The 6,000-nt window shown below is 43.9% G+C and overlaps 1 pseudogene; it reads left to right on the forward strand.

The window, feature by feature from the left end:
* The first annotated feature begins 272 nt into the window (after window positions 1-272).
* Window positions 273-1,553, forward strand: LOC100403608 (large ribosomal subunit protein uL3-like; annotated as a pseudogene).
* Window positions 1,554-6,000: the final 4,447 nt, after the last annotated feature.

Consider the following 6,000-nt stretch of genomic DNA (forward strand, 5'->3'; position numbering starts at 1 on the left):
CCTGGGAGCCAATCAGGTGAATCCCACTCACCTGGACACAATGATAGACCCTCCTAGCTCCTAATAGTGATGGGTTCAGGAATAGGCATTTGACCTAAGATGGTCCCATCAAAGCAAATAGTCCTCATCTGAGTGCTAACAAGAAAGAGGAGAAGAGAACTCCTTTCAATATTATCAAAGTAGTGCATGTTTCCTGGAAAAAAAAAAAAGTTAAATATGGGAAAAGATGAAGAAATAAAATAGCTTCTCAACCAGCGGGATTTGACAGTGTGATGTCTTACAGAAAGTTCTCCGCTCCCAGACATGGGTCCCTCAGCTTCCTGCCTCAGAAGCACAGCAGCAGGCATTGTGGGAAGGTGAAGAGCTTCCCTAAGGATGACCCTTCCAAGCCGGTCCACCTCACAGCCTTCCTGGGATACAAGGCTTGGCATGACCCACATCGTGTGGGAAGTCAACAGGCCAGAATCCAAAGTGAACAAGAAGGAGGTGGTAGAGGCTGTGACCATTGTGGAGACACCACCCATGGTGGTTGTGGGCATTGTGGGCTATGCGGGAACCCCTTGAGGCCTCCGGACCTTCAAGGCCATCTTCTCTGAGCACATCATTGATGAGTGCAATAGTCATTTCTGTAAGAACTGGCATAAATCTAAGACGACGGCCTTTACCAAGTACTGCAAGAAATGGCAGGATGAGGATGACAAGAAGCAGCTGGAGAAGGACTTCAGCTGCATGAAGAAGTACTGCCAAGTCGTCCGAGTCATTGCCCACACCCAGATGCACCCACTTCCTCTGCACCAGAAGAAGGCCCACCTGATGGAGATCCAGATGAACGGAGGCACTATGGACAAGAAGCTGGACTGGGCCTGCAAGAGGCTGGAGCAGCAGGTATCTGTGAACCAAGTGTTTGGGCAGGAGGAAGTGATCAATGTCATCGGGGTGACCAAGGGCAAAGGCTGCAAAGGGGTCTCCAGTCGTTGGCACACCAAGAAGCTGCCCCACAAAACCCACTGAGGCCTGTACAAGGTAGCCTGTATTGGGGCATGGCATCTTGCCCGTGTGGCCTTCTCTGTGGCACGTAATGAGCAGAAAGACTACCATCACTGCACTGAGATCAACAAGAAGATCTGTAAGATCAGCCGGAGCTACCTTATCAAGGACGGCAAACTGATCAAAGAACAATGCCTCCACTGACTGTGACCTGTCTGACAAGAGCATCAACCCTCTGGGTGGTTTGTCCACTATGGTGACACTTCATAGAAACTGATTGGTTTCTAGCCAGCCAATAGATTGGCTGATTTGGGGTCATGCAGTTAAACCTAATCCAGTGACTTTGTCATGCTGAAAGGCTGTGTGGTGGGAACGAAGAAGCAAGTGCTCACCCTCTGCAACTCCTTGCTGGTGCAGACCAAATGGCAGCCTCTGGAGAACATTGACCTTAAGTTCATTGACATCACCTCCAATATGGCCATGGCTGCTTCCAGACCATGGAGGAGAAGAAAGCATTCATGGGACCACTCCAGAAAGACCAAATTGCAAAGGAAGAAGGAGCATAATGCCAGGAACAGATTTTGCAGCTGGTGGGGTCTCAATAAAAACTATTTTCCATTGGGAAAAAATAAATAAATAAATAGCCTTGCTGGTAATCAGGAAAATGTCAAAGAAAATCAGTGAGACATCACTTTTTATTCCACAGATTGGTAAGTTTTCCTTTTGACCTATTGTTGACAAAGTTATGGAAACACTTCTGTAATACAATTGGGAATATCAATTATTACAGACCCTCTGGAAGGCAGATTGATGATATATGTTGAAGATTAAAATCTTAGAGCCCAGCCAGGCTTGGTGGCTCATGGGCTGAGGTAAGTAGATCACCCGAGGTCAGGAGTTCGAGACCAGCCTGGCCAACATGGTGAAACTCTGTCTCTACTAAAATTACAAAAATTAGCCTGGCATGGCCGGGCACGGTGGTGCATGCCTGTAATCCCAGCACTTTGGGAGGCCAAGGCGGGCAGATCACCTGAGGTCAGGAGTTCAAGACTAGTCTGGCCACCATGGTGAAAACCTGTCTCTAAAAAAATTAAAAATTAGCCAGGCATGATGGTGCTTGCCTGTAATCCCAGCTACTCGGGAGGCTGAGGCAGGAAAATCCCTTGAACCCAGGAGGCGGAGGTTGCAATGAGCTGAGATCATGCCATTGTACTACAGCCTGGGCATCGCAGCAAGACTCCATCTAAAAAAAAAAAAATATCTTAGAACACAGTAGTTCCTCCATATCTGCTCGGGGGAAACCCTTGCACATGTGACCAAGAAGTTACATTCAAGGGCGTTCACTGAAGCATTATATGCAATAGGTTAAAATTAGAAATAACCTAAATGTCCATGAGAAAAGGAATGGCCACATATATAGTTCTCAATTTCTCCGTACCTACTTCAATGCCTTTTTTAAAGCCACACTACAGACTAGTATGCTATAGTTAAAAGAGTGAAGTAGACCAAATTGTCATAACACCCAACAAGTACCTGTTGAGTGAAAATGCAAGTTGCAGAAAGAAATGTACAGCCCGATGTCATTTGTAGGTTTTTTTAAGCCATTTACACAAAACACTCTGATTCTTATTCATGTGTTTCTATATGAATGTGAATACATTGGAAAGAAGTGATGGCCAAGGGGACAGTTTAACCATGAAATAGTAATTTTATATAAAAAGAATGCAATAACATATTATATAATTTTACATTAATACAATTAATGTTTTAAAAATATATGTGCAAGGCCAGGCACAGTGGCTCATGCCTGTGATCCCAGCACTTCAGGAGGCTGAAATGGGAAGATTGCATGAGCTCAGGAGTTTGAAGCCATCCTGGACAACATAGTGAGACCCAGTCTCTACATAAAATAAAAAATTACCCTGGTGTGGTAGCGCATACCTGCAGTCCCAGCTACTCAGGAGGCTGAGATAGGAAAAGGATAGCTTTAGCCCAGAAGGTCAGGCTGCAGTGAGTAGCGATGGTGCTAGCAGAGCAAGACCCTGTCTCAAAAAACATATATATGTGTGTGTGTATGTATATGTGTGTGTATGTATATGCGTGTGTATGATACATACATACAAAAGAAAATTTGGAAAACATGCAAAGAACAAAGAAGTAAATAAAATAACCTCCAATACCACCTTAATTGCTAACCCTCTGGAGCTCTTCCTTCCAGTGTTTTTTGGAAAGAATCAGGAGTCTGTTCCGGATCACTCAAGGCATACCCAATCAGGCTATCAGTTGCCCTTCTGCCCACAGGAGAGTCTGGGACCATCCAATCCAGAGAACTTCTCATCTAAATAGCACGTTGGCTCTACGAAGTCATTTGAATCACCCACCCTTTGTGATTCAAAATACTAAACCGAGTTATGAATTATATATCCCATGACTATTTCAATCCTTTCTTGAAAGCAGTGAATGTCAAAACCTTTTCAAACAAATGCTCCCCTCCCTTTCTTTGTTCGGGCATTTGTTTTGTTTGGTTATGTTTTGCTTTGTTTTGTTGAGATTTTTCATGTCGCTGATTCTTGGTGCCCTAAACCCACACACAGTCTGCCTCTTAACTAATCCTGTACTGCTTTTCTCCCCACCCCCAAGAAGACTGTTTGCAAAGACACACCCAGTTTGCCTGCCCCCACCCCGCCCCACATCTATTCCTCCTGTCTCAGTCTTGCCATTGTGTCCAGGGCAAGCTACAGAACAATGAATTCTTAGCAGATGATGGTGTTGCCCTGTCTCCATGTTCTGCGCCAACCCCAGTTATGTCTGGCATCCGGGAGTCAGCGTTTTGTAGGCTTCTGTGACATTTGAGAGCTCACTTCCCACTTCTTTCAGCATTTGGAGCAGGAAGGACAGAAGGCTGCTCTTGTCACCACCAATGAGCTCATCCTTCTCTGAGAGGCAATAAGAAAGCAAAATTTCACCCCATGAATCAGGAAGCCTGAACTCATGAAAAGGCACACATTCCCCAGCTGCCTGACCCACTGGCTGACCTTTCCAAAAAAAGGAAACCTAGACGATGCCTCCTCCCTAGAATGAAATAACTGATTAAACAAGGAAAAGACATTTTTTACTAAAACAAACGCTTCACCCCATCAACCTGAATCCTTTCATTTCTGTATACCTTCCAATGTCAGAACACTTTCTTTTCAGTCCTCTTGGGGATGAAGACGCACGTTTCTGGGAGCCTTTCCCAACTTCAGCACTTGGGGCAGCGCAACCATAAGCAAGTCACTGAACCATTCCAGTTTCTTAATTTAGAAATTCAATCTTAAACTAAAACACTCATTCCTATCTTTTTGCATTGTTGAAAGGGTTCGATCTATAATCCTAGTACAAAACGCCCCCTCAGAATCATTCACTATCTCATAATAGTGGCTGCCCAACTGGTAGATAAATGGCACCGTGGAATTCAGATTGACCCTCCTTGGCTGTCTAGGAAGGAAGTAATATAACGAAAGGCCATCAGCACATGTTCTTGGGAGGCTGTCTAGGAAGGAAGTAATATAACGTAAGGCCAACAGCACATGTTCCAGAGAGTTAGACTGCCTGGCTTTAAACATTCTCTCCAACACCTACTGGTGGTGGAACCATGAACAATTTCTCAAGTTCTCCAAACCTTAGGTTCTTCACATCAAAAGTAGGGAGGTAGAAATAAATAATGCTGGGTAGGGCTTTGGCAGTGAGTAAAGGAAATGATGCACACAAAGCACTGAGCACAGTGATTTTGATAATATTTTGATTCTAAGATGTTGGCTATTCTTACTTTGGTGGTTACTATGGTAACACTGTGTGAGAACACTGTTGGAGGTCAGAATCAGCTCCATCCATAGTACGATCACACATTCCCTGGAGCAGTGTCAGGTGTGGAAGACTGTCAAAGCTGGTATAGCCAACCGTGGATTAATAAGGGCTCTTTGAATTACAAGTGTCAGATGTTCAACTCAAAACTAATTTTAATGAAAAAGGGGATTCATTAGCTCTCGGCAGGGTTCAGTCATTGGCAGGGATGAAGTGTGCCTGGAGCGTGACTGGTTTCAAAGACTCAAAGTCATTAGGGCTCTCTAACTCCTTCCCTCAGTCCTGCTTCTCTCTGTAGATTGGTCTCTTCTTCCTCCTCTATGGAGCAAGTAACCCCAGAGGAAAGACAGAGCTTCTCTCTTCATACATCTGTGTTTGAAATCCAGGGAAATATTCCATTTGGCCCTGTTTGGATCATACGCCCACCCCTGGACCCATCATTGTGGACAAATAGATGTGTCATATCCTGATTGACCAAGCCTAGCTCTATGCCTTTGGCCAGGGTGCTCTTCCTACCATGTAGAATGGGGGTTGTTCAGATCCACAGAGGAGACAGGCTGACACTGTTACCAGAAAGGAAGAGAGTGAAGAATATTGATCATATCAACAGATGCCTAGTGTAGACAGCATCTAGGGGTCATGTTTCTTTTTTTTCTCCACATTTAAGGTTCAGCTTTATTACTTGACACATTTCCAATGTCTAGAACACTGATTCTTCTAAATTTGACTAATTAAAATTTATTAGTATATAACATCTAATGTAATGCCAATGTGTAATAGTCCCTAAAAGCATTTCTAAGTTAAAAATGAAAAATAAAGCATATTACATATCATTAAACACAGATAGTTTCTATTCGATCTGGTCCGCAGTCAACAATCAGCAAGACCAGTCTTTTGAAAGTTCTTCAAACTCTTCTGTTGTTTTCTATGATGGGGGAAGGAATGGAAATCCCCACTGTTTTTCTACCTCCATACATGCTTGTGATGCTGGAGTTATTTGCACAAATTCTTTAAGATGATCTTCAAGATGCATCTCTCAGTAAGAAGGTCACAGGCACTATCTCATGCAGAGAGGAAGCCTGGTGCTCAGATGCTTATTCTAGGTTCCTGGAACTCCTTGAACCATTTGGTCTTTTGGTGAGTTTTTTCCAGAACTTGTCAGAGTAAAAA

This window comes from Callithrix jacchus, chromosome 14, assembly GCF_049354715.1.
Source record: "Callithrix jacchus isolate 240 chromosome 14, calJac240_pri, whole genome shotgun sequence".
Taxonomy (NCBI): domain Eukaryota; kingdom Metazoa; phylum Chordata; class Mammalia; order Primates; family Cebidae; genus Callithrix; species Callithrix jacchus.